This window comes from Pinus tabuliformis, chromosome Q (genome assembly GCF_031772625.1).
Source record: "Pinus tabuliformis cultivar Carrire ecotype Pingquan chromosome Q, CPIR1, whole genome shotgun sequence".
NCBI classification, from domain to species: Eukaryota; Viridiplantae; Streptophyta; class Pinopsida; order Pinales; family Pinaceae; genus Pinus; species Pinus tabuliformis.
In genome coordinates, this window is record NC_142296.1 from 690,535,567 (window position 1) to 690,548,963 (window position 13,397).

Genomic DNA, 13,397 nt, shown 5'->3' on the forward strand with positions numbered 1-13,397 from the left:
CATCAACATAATGCCAACATCATGTAATATTATAGGAATAACATATGACTATATAATTGAGCATTCATTCCTCATGATCAATAATGAAATGTACCATTAATGCATCAAAATAATATTTGCAACATCTTTTCCCTTGCCTTGGACTTGCATCTCGACATCTTCATGTCATTTTCTCAGCATCCTTTCCTTTGTTGTCATGGAGTCTTTCCTTCCGTCACAACAATTTTCTCCAACAAGCCATTTTTCAAATCAGTCTTATACACAACGCATGCAAGCATCGATGTTCTACAAATTCATTAAGGTATTTGTGACTCCTTTTTTCTATTGTCATCAAACATACCAAGCATAACTTGTTACTTTACAACAACATATGCAACATCTAGCATACCTATCTTCTCCTTTCCACGCCTTGTTTCACCTACAATACACAAACCCTTTAATACAATGTAAACAAAATTCCATATTTATGTTTTGTTATTGTCTTGTTGCTCTTCTTTGCTTCTCCTTATTTGATTCTCTTCTTTACTACTCTTCCAATATTCCTTATTTATACTCCTTTTCCTTTGTCGATTTTGTTCCTTTGTTACTCCTATTGCTCCTTTGCCTAGCTTCTTTTCCTTTTCCTTTATTATTCCTATTGTTTCTTTGCTATCACCTTCATCTCTTGCTGTCAAATATCCTTGCAACATACCTTGGTGCTCATATTCCTTTTATACTCTTTTGCTTCTCCTTTGCCATCAATGAAAATAATGCCATCAATCCCTCCTTTTGGAATTGATGGAAAAACATTAATCCCCCACTTTCGTTTTGAGAAGTGTCATGTTTACTTCCCCCTTTGACATCAATGGAAAGGGGTTGTGATTACACAAATTCCTCCGATCCTTTAGCATAGGTTCATCATTGATTTTTTTAGTCAAATCACTATCAAGCTTAAGGTTTAGTAATATTACCCATTATTTGGCTTCATACCACCTTTTTCATATAGGTTTTTGAACTATTAAAAGGATCCAACAACAACTTTTCTTGCAATCTTTTGATGCCTCATGACACTATGGGCATCATATCATTCATCATTATGCATACACAAAAAAAATCCAAAGAAACAGTTGTACCCTGCATCTCCACCATTTCTCCAGATCCTTTGGAAGCAAGATCAACAAGAGACATTAACCCCCTTTTTTGTTATACAATCTCCATGGATGAGACCATATATTTTCAATAATTTGGAACTTGCAGCTTGAGGGTCTGAATAAGAATCTAATATTGTGAGTAATCATTGCAGTATACCAATGAATACTTTCCATGTCTCTTCAGTTGTGCCACAATAGGCATATCAAGTAAGTTACACTAGAACATATTTGGGGTGTTAACAAATTCTATAATGGTCCTCATAGATTCCTTTTTTTTGTTTGTTTCACTTATTGTGTATGCTCTCTCACCATAAAAGGTTTCCAAGTACTTCAAAAGAAAGGAGTAATATTCTCTACTAAACCTTTATCTACGGTGGTGGTTATTTTAGTACACTACAAGAATAGATCTTCAATGCCCCTTAATTATTTATCTACTTCAATTTTCTAGGAGAAGGAGCAAACTCATCCACTACAATACAAAATGTATCAAACCAATATTCAAAAGGAATGGAATCCAACCCATTCTCAAAGGCCTCATTGTGATATTACAATGCTTCAAAATTATTCCTTTTTTGTGACATTGTTAGAAAGCCAATCCAAATCTTCATACAGTCCTTCACCAGAAGTAGAAAATGTATTATGGATATACCAATGGCACTAACACAAAGAACACAGTCCAAGCTTATCGGTTATCCCAATAGTATTCATTACATTGGGAATATCTTGTTTCTTTGCAAATAGAAGGAGAACAACATCTCACAACTCATTCTCATTTAGCGTCTTATGCAATTTAGATTTTTCTTCAACAACATGGTTCCTTTAGTATAGGTTGAAAATTATAGATTTGAGGCTTCTATGATCAACATTTTGTGTAGTGATGTCTTCCGGAGTCATCACATTCATGTTTTATTATATCCATGTTTCAAACCAACCTCAGTGGTATCCTAATGATGAACCACGAAGGTTGGCTCGAAACCTCGATACAATAAAACATGAATACGATGACTCCAAAAGACATCACTACACAACGTGGTTCCTGTCATTACAACAACATCAAGACCCACCATTAGAATATGCATTTCCTTTCTGGAAAACATACGTTGAAAAAAAAATTGGTGAATGTGAGCCCCATCTTTCCAAACTGAGAGAAAACCAGATATTTTGTAAAATTGTAGACCTCGATGACTAAGAGTTTGTTTCTGCAAAGGCCTGAAATGAATGAATTTTGATTTTCTGTTGAAACAATGACCTATCCTCCATTGTAAAAGATAATGCTCCATCCAATGATATATATTGATAGATGTCTCATTGTATGGGAGAGTCTAACAATAATATGATGCAACGATATAATATCATACATAACATTTTATATTTAACAATAATATCACCCTTCTAGTGCCAATATCGAATATATATAGATACATGATATTGTTCAAAGAGAATATGAGGCCGCATTGTATCTATGGTAATATGAGACAGCATAACTTTAATATACATATGTTAACACTGGCCGAAATCATATATAATACCATATATTAATGTTCCAACTCCATATATAATACCAGATATTAACATTGACCAAACCCATATAAAATACCATATCAACGCTCTAGCTCCATATTTAATACCATATATTAACGCTACAACTCCCTATATATTACCATATACGTTGACAGAAACCATATAGAATCTCATATTAACGCTCCATATCCATATGTAATACCATATATTAACGCTCCAGCTCTATATATTAACACTCCAACTCCATATATAATACCATATATGTTGACTGTTGTCGACATATGCAACATTGTAATGCAATATACCACACCAGTGTGCTGCAATATATATCGTAATCACTATAACGCTATATATGACCTCCACATTGTGCCACCTTATAGATAAGAGTTGGATGTGCATGGAAGATTGGAACCATATCCCGATATATCTGACCATCGAGGAGTGGGCCCTTCCTTTGATTTTGACGTTGAGGTGAGCAAATGACTTGGTCGTATTTCTCCGTCAGGTGTCATTGTTATTTTATTGGTCGATTGATGGGCACCTTTATAAGGGTTTAAATGAATTCATCGACTAAGATAATCTTCCCATGTGATAATCCTCATTGTCCCAATCACGTGAGAATATTCCCATGTGATAATCGGTGGTCCCAATCATGCATACACTTCATCCAATTATATTATTTCTACCAATGTATATTGCCAACATATAGTTGTATAGTTACGAATGATATGCACAATGTGTAAGAAAGAAAGTTGTGCGTTGTCGTGTTCTCACTGTAATAGTTCTGACTGTGTTTTGATAAATTAAGCGTCCAAAATATATTTCCCTCTATCAAAAGGATATTGTTAATGGGACAATCATACAGAGGCAACATTTCGAAAAGAGATTAGAATAGTGAACTGGACATATTAAATACCAACCATGAACATGATATCATCCTCGAATATATGAAAAACTCATAGTATGACACCAATCCCAATGCAATGAATTAATTCCAATGCACAATATAATATAATATAGGTTGACACCATGTATTTAAACAACACCATGATACCAAAATATGCTTTAATGTACCGAGAAATATATATTATGATAGGCAACCACTATGCTCATGATAAGCTACATAAAACCCTTTTCGATGAGAAAAAAAAAATGTCGATATAGTGTCAACCATTCAATGCTTTGCCTGACCTATATCTAATGATATTTGTCAAAGCCATAAGCCAACACACTGCCACCATTATAGCCCATGCATTTCTACCATAATACGATAACCTCTGCTATGCCACCATTATATCCACCATAATATATTATAATAAGGTTGTAGAATATGTAACGTTTCATCTTAGGTTTTTCTCAGATTGTGTTACATAATTCCTTTCGAATATGAGATTCTCTAGGTCTGGCATAATAATGATATTCCATATATAATACACAACAATGTGACATGATATGTCAAAATGACACCGCCATGGAGAATATCGACACACATCTATTGCTGGAGTATTGATATAATAATGAAAGTTGTTGACATAAAAACGTTTGCTCAGGAATCTAGACCATTAATATGAACGTTCTGCCTATTATTATGAACGCTTCCAACGTTTTGCCAATGCATTGAAAGATGCCACCTAATATCAAATGTTTGCAATAAGGAGTGCATTAAATTATAGGAATGATATTATTCTGAAGTGAATGTTGTTGTAACTTTAATGTTGTTTCCAATGTAAGGGATTGTAATGCCATATATTTGTACCCCTGCCTACTGGACCTCTATCGGTTTTTCCTCTGATAGTTGTCCTTCGTTACTTGTCATCTCTTAACTTCCTCTTCGTCTCTTAACTTCCTCTTCGTCTCTTTGCTAGTGTGAAAATAAAATCATCTCTTCACATCAAAGTTCCTCACACTAACTTTTCTATTAGCAGCAACGAGAAGATCCCTGTACTTTTGTCTGAGATTGTACACTGAATTCCACAAAAAAATCATTGTGAGGTCTTTTAGGGAACTGAATTCACCAATTTTGGTACATGCATTAGTGAGTACAATGTTGGGTCTCATCTAAATGGTGGTGTTAAGCGTAAGCATTTCTATGGGAAGTTGGGATTTGCACAAACTTATTGATCCCACTACACCCAGCACAAAAGCCCTGAAATTTGATTTCCACGTCTACGAAAATGCACGCCAATCACAACACATCTTTCTTCCCCGGTTTTTTTTATTTTTCATTTTTTTTAATGAAGCAAGGCCTTATCCCGGAAATATAGGTGGGTTAAAAAAATAATATAGGTGTAGTATTCCAATTCTCAACGCAGTGAAGCGTCCCCTGATATCTTGGTAGCCACTTCCTTTGCTTGTGTTAAAAGATCCATGAAGTTGCAAGCATCAAAATATTTGCAGAAAAAATGCATGGGTCTCTAAACGTGTTTCCTTTTGAAGCTTCCTTTTATTTAGAAAATTAACTTCATCAACTACTTTGACTCCTATCATTGTCCATCTGGTAGATTCATCCTCGCTTATATGTAGAGATCTTTTATTTTGTTCTCTTCATCAAGATGTGCCAAACAGTTATTCAATAGAGTAATGGCATGGTTAAAGAGGAAAATTTGATTCATTGACGTCTTGGCTGATGCAAACAATTCTATTACATATTTAAGACTTCAATATGCATGGTAGCTTTAGATAGTTTTTGTAAATTTTATTGAAATTTAACAAACTCTACTATCATGGCCTTCAAGGAATACTATTGGGGTTGATATCCCCTTGAGGTGTTGCTTCTCTAACACTACTTGAATTATTCTTTTTCTTTATCGAGTAGCTCCCCCTAAGGCTATGATCACCTCATTTTTCTATTGAAGTCCCAAGTTGCTCTTTTTTTCCCTCTTCCAAACCTTAATTTTCTGACTTTTTTTTTTGTCTACATTTGGTTTTGGCTTATTGTCTGGTTTTCTTGGAGTTTATTCTATTTTATTTTCTCAAACTCTTTAGGGTATTTCCCAGTTTGTGATCTTTGGCTTTGTGTCAAAAATTCTTACATAAATAACACCTTATTTAACCAAGATATGGCGTAAATGGTGTGTGTACTCTTGTGCTCTTCTTTGCATACAAATTACATTCAATGACTCTATGTCCAAATTCATTACACAAATAAAAGTAACCATGGAAGTGTTTTGTATATCTGATTTATGGTTTTCTTTTCTGTTTCTTTATGTGATGAAGCCTTCTTGTTTACTGCATCTACATCTTCTACTGATTAAAATTGTTTTTCTTTCTCTTACGTTTTGTTACTACATGACTATGTTCATGGAAAGAGAAAAGGTTGATATCTTTCAAGGGAGCAAGGAATCTCCTTTGAGATGTTTTGAATTTGTTCATCTCATCTCTAGGAGGAAATGACCTTTTTGTAAGAATCATTTTCATAGACTCATTCTTTAGGTCTTATTGTTGTTGCTTAGTTTTGTTTACTTATTTTATATTCAATCTACTTGTAAGTCCCTCTAATGGTCTTTTACGGGCTGCTTCATTATCCTCTATGACTTCCTTTAACCTACTTGCACTTTTCTTCTAAGTCCTTCATGGATGCAATCTCCTCTCTTAGCTGCTTACAGAACTTGTTCTTTTCATCCAACTCTCTTCTAGCTAAAATCAATTCACACTCTAATCCTTCATATTGTACCTCTTTCTCCTTTAGTTGATTATCCATCATCTCCTCTATTCTCCTTGCCTCTTCAAGTTGTGTTTTTAGGCTTACAATTTCTTCCTTGAATTTACGTTCTCTTTCATCACATATTTGCAATAGTTTCTTATAGGCCCTGCTCTCATTCTTCAATCTTTCTATTTCAACCAAGGCTATGTCAAGTTTGCTTTTTCCTTTAGCTAACTTTCCTTCACAATAATTAGGTGTAGAATAGGTATCATTTCATTGATCATTGTCTTTTTTAAAAGACTTTCTTCTTGCTCATTTTCTTCTTCTTTTAGCCAGTGCAGATACTAGTGTCTCCTTCATACATGAGTTGCAATCTATCACAAATTTCTTTTCCAAAATTTTAGTCTATTATTGTATCAAGATCCTTATTATTAAAATTGTTTTACATAACACATTTTCTCTTAACATTCCATTTCTTTTCTTGCATAGAGCGAGAGTCTTTGCAGTAACCATCACATACAAACTTCCATACATCAGGTCCATAAGTTGTTAGTTATGTTTTAACCTTATGTTGTGCTATTCAAAACCCCCCCATTTATTAATGGTAGTAGTTAATATTACGTTAATAAATGGGGACCCTTTAAAAAATCTATCCAAAAAACAAACTTAGCATTTAGGCATTTCTTTTATTTTTGAAATAAAGCAATATATCAATCATACCCCCTCTTTTCTAAAGAACTACTAAATTCTTACCTTCCCACATATAGATTAAGCATCATCAAAAGACCTTTCTAACCTTCCAAATCAAGTAAAACTGATTGAAAAAGGACTCTATGCTCGAAACTATCATATTTCTGACATAAACTAAGTCCTTAAGCTTTTTCTTCAAAAGTCGAGTCTCGCATCGCATGTCACCATTCATAAAGGACCCGCCTTAAAAAGGTTATCTCAAAACATGCAAGATGCAAAATTGCGCTAGCGTTATAACCTTTATCGCATAGCATTTCGAGCATTCAAAAGAACACTGCAAACTTAGACCTAGACCCACTCCTTAAATGTATCACAAACAAATGTTTTAGGTCTGCCACCCATTAGAAAACATCTTTTACATAGAAAAACCTTGCAAGTAGCTACTTGTTGAAATGATAAGCAAGTGACTTGCATCTCGCATCTCGTAGGAACACAACAGAAGGTAAGAAAAGAAAAAAGGAATAATGCGATATTGGGATCTGCATATCGCAAATCGCAAAATCGCCATTATTGCAGTTCAAAGGCTCACCACCCTAGAAGCTTTCTTCCTGATTTACAATGTAGACATTTATGAGCATTAAAGCTAAGGGATAACGAAGCATTAGTGGGCATTTAGTAAGAGATAACTGCATTTATGTGTGAAAATCCATTTAGCGTGATATGATATCTTCTTACGTGCGTTCGAATAAAACTCCTTTTATCACCTTTACAAGTTATCTGCATTATTTCATTTTACGTTCATTATCATCTTTGTGTATCCGATAGCTATTGTTCTTCACTTTCAGGGAAAATCCACAGAGCAAATCGTTGAAAGCAATGGTGAAGAAAGGCAAGGCAGTCATCTCTGAGAAGTCAGAAATGACTCCTCTATTTACAGATACTACATGCAACAGAGAGGGAGGAACCTCTACATGGGAGGCCATGTATAATATATTGGAGGAAGAGCAACCAAGGATTTTGGAAATGAAGATTACAGTTGATGGATATGATTCCTTAGACGCTTCCATGTTAGAGACAACATGCTCATTTTTGCACCGCATAGTCGCACGTCCGAAGATAATCCCTTATACTGACATGGTTAAATGGGTTATTGATGAAGCTGACATCTCAGACAGAGAATTTAAGACAAGAAGCCAAGAAGTTATGGAATCTTTTACCCTAGACAACCTATGGCTTATGTACCACCTACTAGAGCCACAAGTCATCTATAAGAGGTAGTTCGTCAAGAACTTTTCCAAAGAGAATGATGACCAAGCAGATTGCACCTGGACCTGGTCAAATAATTAGGACAAAATCAAGAAAGACAAAAATGGTATGTACACTACTTTGTCTATTTGTCCCCCTCACAGTTTTTCCGTGGCCATGTAGACTATTTGGCGAACCCGATAGTACTAAATTCTCCCTAGAGTGGTTTCCATTAATAGATGCAGCCGTTAACACAACTGTAATGAATTGGGCACAAATTTTGTCTGACAATCCAACAAGAACAATAATCGAGTATAGAATGAAAATAAGTGTTGCTTCAAGGATTTACCCTCCATCTTTTATGAGCGCCTATGTAATGGATGAAATTTGTTTTGGTTCAAAATTCCTTATCGTGGGATAGAAATGGACTGTTCAAAATCCACTTCCCATTCACATATACCATAAGGACATGTGGGAATCCAACTTTCAACCACATTTTTTCAAGATTTGTCATGGAGTTATGCTCCCTATTCGCAATCGGCTTTATAACCAAGATGGCCCCATGTTTTCCAAAGAAGCTAAAGTAGATATCCTCCCAGTGGCCACATGGTTTGGGGAGGAAATATTTATGTATATCAGGGTATTTGGCAGCATCACCTCCCCCCATGTCCTCCCATACTATGTTGCGGACAACTTGATGGCTAGAGAGATAGCCTATAAAATAGCTAGTGAGGGAGGGATGTGCAAGACATTAAAGGAATCAAAAAAGGCCATCTGGCCTACATTCCCTTTACAGTGTGGAGCATTTTCATTACATGACCTATGGCATGCATTTAGAGAAGCAGATAATATGTTATCTCTGCAATTACCTAAATTCCCTAGAAGGAAATATGACCCATTTGACACTGTCAAAGATTTTACCACTATGGTGAAAATAAAAGTATTCAATAATGAGGAAGATGCCTTTGATGACATCTTTTGGTAGAAAAACACCTTCACATAGGTGAATCATATGGCAAAATTACTTTTTGACCGTGAAGACCTTGAAAACTTTTACAACTACAGAGAAAGGAGGTTATCAAAGGTCCCATTTGACCAATTATTGATTGAACCAATAAGGGAGCCTACTCCCATTGAAGTATAGAAGGTGACTTTAAGGAAAATTCTAAAACTAATTATGGAGCAGAATCCTAAGAGAAATCTACCAAGGAACCAAAGAAGTCATCACAAAATGGGAAAAGTAGAAGAAAAGGAAGCTAGACTCTACAACTGCTATTACCCCTGATAATGAACTGATGGATGTTCTCTGGAAAGACTCACCTGTCGACCTGTCTGCCAATCTTACTAGACTCTCACAGTTTACAAGTGCCTACACTACAACAACCATCGACAAAGCAACAAAGATGCAAATGTTAATTAAAGAAAAAGAAGATAAAATTTTGTCACTTGAACAACAATTACAGTAAGCAAAATCTGACCAATAGGCAGAGATACAGTTAGCTAAGCTACAATGGGAATTCAAGTAGATACAAATAGAACATCAGACTAACGCAGTAGAGAAGGAAGCACAAATACATGGAATAACTGATCTACACAAAGATGATCCAAAAATTGATCAGTTTGTTACCGAAGCACTCAGCCTTAACTCCGAGCTGATGCACCAAAAAGAACTATTATGCAAGAAGATTTCGCAATGGAACTCTTATTGCGAAACAAGCAACAAATTAACAAGTCAAGTCATGGAAATGAGACTTGAATAAGATGAAATATTTAAAAAGGTCTTCGACTTCATCACCTTGCAGTACAGAAGATGGGAGAAAATCTGACTTAACTAAACTAGAAGAGTCGCCTAAAGAAATCTTATTTTTGAATTGGGATTCTCAGCTTAAAAAGGTAGAAAAGGCAATAGTAGATGCGACAACAGCATCAAACAGTGTCATAGAAAATGTCAATGAAATTTTACATAGCACCAACCTTGTGGAAGAATACATTCCAGGTTTTCTTCCTAATGCGAAATAGCTTGAACTACAGTGGAAACAAGCAACAGAAGAAAAAGAAGAAGTAATAAGGAAAATGAATAGGTTAAACTGGGAAGCATATTGGTGACATTTGGTAAAACCTCACAGTGAGTGGATGACCCTGTGATGCCTAACCACTTCTACGGAGAAAATGGTGCCAACATTGAACGATGTTGTATTCACTGGACAGTTGAAAGCTAAAGTCGGCCAACCAACACAATTCAAGCCCATGATGGACATTTCCAATCTGAAGGATCAAATGCAAGATAGCTAGTCACCATGTTCATTTCTATTTTTATTTTATTTTTGCATAATTCGAGGTAGGTCGTTTGAACCTCCTCAACTATTTTTGTAATAATATATTTTTAGTTTTATATCTTAAGGATTTAAACCCCTCTCATGCATTTAGAGAGGGGTCTAAAAAGTTTATCAGAAACAATCTTCAAAACATGCACTTTTGTCCCTTTAAGGAAGTTCTGGTTAAGTTAATGGAACATTATTTATTGTTATCTGATTTAGCATGTTCTACTGAAATTGCACTTTTGTACTCTTAGATGGTGTTGAATGGACTGAAAGTAGATCAATATTGTTGAAGCACATGAGTAGGACGTATTATAAATGGTACTTTTATCTCGTAATTCTTTTTACTTATGTATCAAGAAATGATTTCTTTTCAAGTTATTTATGTATGAAAGTCTAAATCTTGGTTGCCATTATTGCACTTTTGTATGATGATGATCTATATTATGATGAATACATGAATAATTCCTTATGCGATATATCTTTCACAATCGTTTCGGCTAACTTTTTATATGAAACGATTATTGTTAAAATGAATTCATTTCTCATCGCAATTGAATGATCTTTATTATCAATTTCTTTCAGACATTATTGTAGATCACATACATCAATTTACTTCTAGGCATAGTTAAAATTAGATAGTATGTAAATTAGTATAAAATGCATGTGATTATTAGTTTAGATTAGATTACTTCGAGCTTAAACATTACTCCAAAAAATCACATATCACCTCATTAGCACAATCATTAAATAGATTGTGAAACTGATCCCATTATCCCCAGTCATAGCCACTACTCCAAACTGAAAAGGAGCTGCCAACCAAGATCCGGACCGGGTGGTTTTCTCCCTTGTTGAAGCAATGATTTTCGAGGCTTCAACATTTTTGCGCTAGAAGGATGGCCTGACTGTGAATGGAAAGTAAATCCAAATCAATAGGCCATTCTAAGAGTAAAACTCCCTCACCATCACCTCCAACTTCTCAAAAGTCTTCCAAATCCCCTGATCCTAAGCGAGAAGTTGCACAGAAAATGACACAACCCATTGCTGAAATCCCAAATAAGCCAGATCATTCTTGTTCCAATGAAGCCCCTAAAGTTCCATCTTTGATTCATAAACCATAGGGGATTCTGCTATCTCAAGAAGAATCTGAGTTATCCCAAGATAGTGTTACCTCTTAGTTTACCCCATCTCAACGGTTAACTAGAGCACAAAGTGAAAAGCTCGGAATCCCTTTATTCGAATTTCCTCTGCCAAGCCATAAGAAAGCTATAAAAACACCATCTGAATCTCACAGTGAGGTTCTTTCATCATCTTCATTCTTTCCATCTATACCATCACAAGATCAATCATCTGCCCTACCACTCCAAATTGTGATTCACACTGGTATAGGAACTACATCTTCCTCTGCCCAATCACCTTCAACCACTGCTACACCCTCCCCTACTCACATACCAACAATGGCACAAAATCCTCCAAGGCCATGGACAAACCCAAGAGTTGTTATGATGGTTGGGCCTTTACATCAATTGCTAGTGCATCCAGAGAAATGGTTGCTCAAGTTCAACCCTGATAATGGCCGATTAGCTGAGGAACATATAAACAATTTCATGTTGTCTATTAACTTGAATGAAGTAGTGGAAGAAGATGCAGTTGTAAGATTATTCCCATATACTTTACAAGGAGAAGTAGGATCATGATAGTTTTCATTACCATCAGGTTCTATTAATAGCTGGGATGCTTTCCAAGATCAATTTTTAACTAAATTTGGAGATGATAGATCTACAGCTACCCTAATTAATGATCTCTCCAATTTGAAAACTGAACTGAAAGAACCCATTAAGGACTTCAACTCTCGCTTCAATAAATTATTTAATAAGATACCGGCATCTAAGCCTAGGGAAGGCCCCCTAGCACTTTTTTGAACAAGATTGATCCAACCGACATCACTCTAATTGGGGGAAGATACAAATCCCACACTCCACCATTTCTCCTTACTTTTGAAGTCTTTAATAAGAACATACACAATTGTTTAGTTGATTCTAGATCTTCATCTAACATCTTACCTAGAATAGTTTGTGCAAAGTTGAATGTTCAGCCTCAGAACTCTATTGTATAAATAGTACAGTTAAATAAATCTCAAGTAGAAGTTGTTGGGGAGCTTAACCAAGTAACCATCAGACTTTCATCAAACCCTAAAGTTTGCCAAGTCATCGACATACTTGTAGCTGATATTCTTGAGTTCTATGGCTTAATCCTTAGTAGAGACTGGTCAGAAAAACTTCATGGTTATTTTTCAACTGACTGGTCTCACATGTGGCTTCCCTACAATGGCAAGCCAAATCAAATAAGGGATGATAGCAAGAAACATCAAAAGTACATAGTGACATAACTAGAAGGAGAAAATGAACTAGTCACGTATAGCAACAATATCATCAGAAACTATTCTATAGAATCATTCCTAGGGAATTTCAATGCTCACACTTCACCTTTCTTAGAAAACTCTGTTGTATCTCAAGTCGAAAATTATTCCCAAACGGACACTTCTAAATGTGTAAATTTTGTAGATAAACTTGTAGTTAGATCTTTATTTTGGAAATTATTTTTTGATGGATCTAAATCCAATGATGGAGCAGGAGCAGGTTGCATCTTAGTTAGCCCAGAGGGGGAAAAGACTATGTTAGCATGCATACTTGAATTTGATTGCACAAACAACACCATTGAATATGAAGCACTAGTTCAAGGTTTGTATATGGAAGTTGGCCTTAACATCAAATACCTCCAAGTATTTGGAGATTCAGAGATTGTCATAAACAGGTGAGAAATACTATACACTATTTGTCAGCACATTTG

The 13,397-nt window shown here is 35.3% G+C and overlaps 1 pseudogene; it reads right to left on the minus strand.

The window, feature by feature from the left end:
• Window positions 1-1,041: 1,041 nt before the first annotated feature.
• Window positions 1,042-13,397, minus strand: part of LOC149221418 (uncharacterized) — a 78,417-nt pseudogene continuing 66,061 nt past the window's right edge.